This window comes from Bos grunniens, chromosome 5, assembly GCF_055505025.1.
Source record: "Bos grunniens cultivar Pamir isolate PY7600 chromosome 5, Bosgru_T2T1.0, whole genome shotgun sequence".
Taxonomy (NCBI): Eukaryota; Metazoa; Chordata; class Mammalia; order Artiodactyla; family Bovidae; genus Bos; species Bos grunniens.
The window spans coordinates 32234623-32240806 of NC_141169.1; the positions used below are offsets into that span (position 1 = coordinate 32234623).

Genomic DNA, 6184 nt, shown 5'->3' on the forward strand with positions numbered 1-6184 from the left:
TTTTGCCTATGCAAACACTTTCCTACTACCTTTGTATTCATTTCTTATGCACTGCTAATTTACCTTGTGCCAACTGACACTGTGTAGAGCCAGGAAGTCTTCTTAATGTGAACTTTCACAGTGTCATATTATTCTATGGAATTTGCTCAGCGTTCAAATGTTCTTTCGATGAATTTGTGGGGGAGAAAGTGGTCTCCCCGTCCTATTCCTCTGCCATCTTAGGACCGCCCCCCTCATATTATTCTAATTCCCCATTTTCCTCTGGCTTTTTTTTTTTTCCAATCTGGAACATAGCAAGTACATATTCAGTGTTCTTCTCACAGCTGCCTTTAACTCCTTGTTCTTCAGGCTGTAGATGAGAGGATTCACCATGGGAGTGACCATACCATACTGCACAGAGAAGATCAACTCCACAGGGGATCCTGAAATTGGTGTGAGATAGCGGAGGAAAGCAGATACGTAGAAGAAGCTCACTACAACAACATGGGAGGAGCAGGTGGAGAAGCTTTCCTTCAGCCTGAGGTGGAGCTGATGCTCAGGATGGTGGGGACAATACAAGCACAAGAAAAGACTATTGGGAGGAGGGCCCCAAACCCAGGCATCAGGCTGGAACACAGAAGGACTATCAGGTTGATGGAGACATCAGACCAGGACAGAGGGAAGAGAGAGGGCACCTCGCAGCTGTAGCGGCTAATGGTATGGTTCTCACAGAAGTCCAGGTTAGTAGCTTTGAGGATATTGATAAGAGCTTTCAAGAAACCCAAGCCCCATGAGCCCCACACAAGCTGCACACACAGCTGTTTCTTCATCATCTGTCTGTAAAGCAGAGGGTGGCAGATGGTGGCATAGCTGTCATAGGCCATTGCTGAGAGCAGACAGGCTTCAGTCCCTGCAGTGATAAACACAAAGAAGCCTTGAGCTAGGCAATCACTTAGTGAGATGGTTTTTGTCTCAGACAGGAGGTCCTTCAGCATCATGGGCACAGTGACTGAAGATAAACAGAGATCCAGGAGAGAGAGAGATGACTCAGGAAGAAGAACATGGGCGTGTGAAAGTGAGAATTAGTCCTGACCACCAGCAGCATCATCAGGTTTCCCATTAGTATCAGGAGGTAAATCTCTAGGAAAAACACAAAGAGCAGAGCCTGGATGTGTGGGTCAGTAGACAGCCCGAGGAGGAGGAATTCAGTGATGGTGCTATGGTTCCCCAAAGTCATGACAAAGGCTGTTTCCTAAATGTTATACAAAAAATCATGTCAGTGATGTTTTCTTTATCCTTCAATCAGTTTTCACATTGTGTTGATTTTCTTTTATTATACTGTCAATCAGCAAATAAATATTTATGTTCCAAACTAAGCCACATATTATATCAGTCACTTTAAATATGATGAGGAATTAAGCATAGTCTTGCTCATTTTAAAGATCACACATCTGTGAGATACATATATGAATACAGGTTATTAGAAACCATTATGATTAGCACAGTGGGAGTTCTAGAGGTGACTTTTGAAAGAGCCAGTCATGAATTAATATTGAAGTCTTTGAGAAAAGATTTAAAAAAAGAGTAAACAAAGGTCCGTCTAGTCGAGGCTATGGTTTTTCCAGTGGTCACGTATGGATGTGAGAGTTGGACTATAAAGAAAGCTGAGCGCCGAAGAATTAATGCTTTTGAACTGTGGTGTTGGAGAAGACTCTTGAGAGTCCCTTGGACTGCAAGGAGATCCAACCAGTCTATCCTAAAGGAGATCATTCCTGGGTGTTCATTGGTAGGACTGATGTTGAAGCTGAAACTCCAGTACTTTGGCCACCTGGTGTGAAGAGTTGACTCATTTGAAAAGATCCTGATGCTGGGAAAGGTTGAGGGCAGGAGGAGAAGGGGATAACAGAGGATTAGATGGTTGGATGGCATCAGCAATTCGATGGACATGGATTTGGGTGGACTCTGGGAGTTGGTGATGGACAGGGAGGCCTGGCGTGTTGTGGTTCATGGGGTCACAAAGAGTTGGACACGACTGAACGACTGAACTGAACTGAACTGAAGCTTTCTCTAGAGCGATATGCAGATTGAGAGAACAGCAGATTGAGAATCGGAGGTGAAGATAGGAAATAGGATCATTCTTTATAGCTGGACTGTAGAGTATGAATGAATAGCATAGTGTAGTATTTACAGGTAAGCATCAGTATAGGCTCAAATCTCAGCTCCACTACTAATTACCTGCGACCTTGTATAAATGACTTAACTCTTCTGTATCTCAGTTTTGTTGCCTATGTGGAATAATTATCTAATCTCATAAGGTTTCTGTAAGAATAAAATATACTTACGTATAAAGTATTTAGAAAAGTGCTACATAACACTATGATTATTATGATTATGATTTTCATTATTATTATAAGCTACAATTGTAGGCATAAGTCACATAATAAATCCTCTTGCAGGGTGATGCACCATCAGGAATTCAAGTTTTTGCTATGCTAATTACTTCACTTATTTTGTAAAGGAGGTATAAGAAAATCACGTAGAACTCACCAAGGTAGCTGAAGATTGGCATTTTGCATTCACTCTGGAGTGGTTCCCTGTGCCACCTGGGAAGCCCTCCAAAGCTAAACCACTGTGGGCAGTTTGACTCAGAAGGGGAGTCAATCATGTGATTATTCCCGAAAGGAAGAGCAGCTGTAATGAGACAGGGCAGGGAGTATTGGGGATGCTTGGCATATCTTTATCTTTGGCACTTGCCCTTATATTCCTTTTGGGATGGATGCATAGCTCAGTTGGGCAGAAAACTCCAGACAAAGAAGGAAGTGAATGATGCGAATGGAAATTATGCCAGTACTCAGAGGAGCAGCTGGGATAGAAGATCCTCTCTAGAACAAGACTCTGGACAGTTCCCTGAAACAGAGGAGAACAGAGAGAATGTAAGAGAATATCGGGAACTCACCCTCTTGGTCCTGTACCAGCTGGTGCTTAATGAGGGCCCCTATCTTCTGTTCAAATTTCCAGTTGCTGTTTACTCTGTCCAGATAAAGTGGATCTCACCTTTCTTTATCCAGTCTAGAAAGGCATACTTAAAACATTCAGCCCTCTATGTACCTCAGTTGTGTACTTCTATGATCTTGATCCTTAAACACTCTCTGTGTTCAGTTCCAGTCCTTTCTCATGCCCCGTTATGTTCCTGCCCTCAGATCTACTTTTATTTTTCATTTGTTGTCGTTGTTCAGTCACTTAGTTGGTCTGACTCTTTGTGACCCCATAGACTATAGCCTGCCTGGCTCCTCTGTCCATGGAATTTTCCAGGCAAGAATACTGGAGTGGGTTGCCATTTCCTTCTCCAGGGGATCTTCCCAACCCACGGATTAAACCTGCATCTCCTGCCTTGCAGACATTCTTTACCACTAAGCCACTGGGAAAGCGTCTTTTATTCTTAGACTTTATAACTAGTTTATAACATCCGGGAGTCTAGTTAAACTTTGTTACCCTGTTTCCAACTCTGGTCTAGCCTAGGGCCTATGCTTTAGCTAGCTCAAGATTCATCACGGTGTCCCAAATTGATTCCTGGTTTTACCTAGTCCTGAGTTGCTTGGTACCTGATTATGCAAGGTCTGGCCCAGATGTAAATACCTAGCAAAGGTGAGCCCTTACTTATCAATTCTTCATCCACAATCCCAGCTTCAAAGCCCTTCTCAAAACCCCAATTATGATTAACTATAAATTCTGTCCAGCAAGGCAACCTGATGCCTAAGAAGGTGTAGGAGTATGATTTAAAGCTAGCTTCTAGATGATGAATGAGTTGGGGAAGGTAGTTTTCTGCATCCTGAAATGTGGTTAAGTTTGTGAAATCTATTGATTATTAGATATATTACTGAGTCAGCACTTAACAACATGAAACAGCCATAGGACAGTTGGCTTCTTTCGAATGATCTCAAATGCTTTTTTCTAGGCATTTTTTCACTTGGATTTCCACATATTTCTTTATAACCTGTCTCAGCCACACACGTGTCTATCTTGTCTAGCTGATTCTCAGAATAGTTATGTTTAGGCAGCCTAAGCGTCGACTCCCTGGCTTTAGAGGTTCAGAGGAATGACAGCTCTGCTATTCCCGATAGTCACAATTTGAAGCCAGTCTTGTACTTAAGAACTTTAGCAGCTGTACTCAAGAATGTCAGCAAGTTAAAATTCAGAAAGAGTGCCTGAATGTGGAACTACTATGGAACTACTGGCTTGGTGTAATGACCATGAAGCACTACTCATGAACCTTCGTTAGTCACGGAGAAGGCAATGGCACCCCACTCCAGTACTCTTCTAGAGGGAGTTAATTGGATATAGACTGTACCAAGAATATTTGACTGGTCCCCATAAGGCAATGGGAATTCACTTGAAAGTGAGTTGCTGACTCACTAAATTGATTATCAAATTAGTAAAGAGAAAAAAATGAGTGAACTCAATCATTTTTCTAAACAGTTTGACTGGCTTTGTGTGATACATCTGTGTAGATTCAGTCCACTTAAGGGTTCTGTTAAAGTTTGAGTGCTCACAGATTGAGATATCATGTGACAAATCATTTGTTTAAATTAGCATACTCCTGATATAAAACAAATTTCCATTTATTTATTAAAATGAGTTTTAAGCTTATTAATAATACTAACTCTAGAATAAAAAGTAATCCTTAATATTTATTAGGAGAGCAAACAAAAGTCCAACAAAATTGGAAAACTCAGGTCCACCTCTCTGTCTAGAGAGAGGTGTGGTCCAGTAGAAATTTCTACCATAAGGAAAATGTTCGATATACACACTGTCCAGTAAAGTAACCACTAGACACGTGATTATTGAGCCTTTGAAATATGGCCAGTGAGACTGAGGAAGTGGATTTTTAATTTTATTTAATTTTAATTAATTAAAAATAAAATTTAAATAGTCATGTGATTAGTAGCTACCACATTGGACAGCTCAGGTACAGACCACTGTTTCTCTATAGAAAAATCTATGCAAAAAGTAAAATTTTCATTTATTTCTCTGGCTATAAAAGCTATATATATAAAATCTAAGAATATGGTTAATGACTTGTTACATGCATGTTGGTATATTTTTATGTGATGGTATCTGCATGTGTTGCAGAACAAGTACCAAGTATTAATAGTAGTTATCTCTTAATGGACAATATTATATATTATTTTAATTAATTATTCTTTTTGAGGGGATTCCCTGTGTTTCTATATTGAGCATCTACTAAAATAAGGAAATAAAAAGTATCAGAACAAAAGTAATGCAAGCTTAAGTAAAATAAAAGCATAAGAAGATATAAAGCCCTCTTTATTTGCACCAGAGGCAAATACTCTGGTGCATGCTAAGTCGCTTCAGCACATCAGACTCTTTGTGATACTATGGACTGTAGCTCACCAGGCTCCTCTGTCCATGGGATTCTCCAGGCATGAATACTGTGAATGGGTCGCTATTTCCTCCTCCAGGGGATCTTCCTGACCTAGGGATTGACCCCTGTCTCCTGCATTGATATAAAACCCTCTTTATTTGCCACAGAGATAAATATTCTAATATTAAGGTATTAATATTTTTCTTTTAATTCTACCCATCTATCTTTCACCCATCTACAATCCATGTATCCATGTATCTACCATCAACTTTCCCCTCAAAAATGATTACACCTTTGCTTCCAAACTCAAATTATGGTCTATGGGCTAGTATTAATTGCATCATCTGGGAATTTGTTAGAACCAGACTCTTAGGCTCCATGCTTGCTTTATCAAATTAAGATCTACATTCACCACATCTTCATTTGTGCATAAAAGCTTGGTTAAACAGTGGATTACATCCAAATATAATTTAGTATCATTTTTATGGAGGATTTTAACATGTAAATTTTTCTTATATTAGATATTTTTCTAAGTTCAATTCAGTCGCTCAGTTATGTCCAACTCTTTGCAACCCCATGGACTGCAGCACGCCAGGCTTCCCTATCCATCACCAATTCCTGGAGCTTGCTCAAATGCATGTCCATCAAGTCAATGATGCCATCCAACCATTTCATCCTCTATTGTCCCCTTCTCCTCCTTCCTTCAATCTTTCCCAGCATCAGGGTGTTTTCCATTGAATCAGTTCTTTGCATCAGGTGGCCAAAGTATTGGAGTTTCGGCTTCAGCATCAGTCCTTCCAATGAATATTCTGGACTGATTTC

General features: G+C 40.3%; 1 pseudogene; it reads right to left on the minus strand.

Moving 5' to 3' along the window:
• Positions 1-243: 243 nt before the first annotated feature.
• Positions 244-1245, minus strand: LOC147371705 (olfactory receptor 8S1-like; annotated as a pseudogene).
• Positions 1246-6184: the final 4939 nt, after the last annotated feature.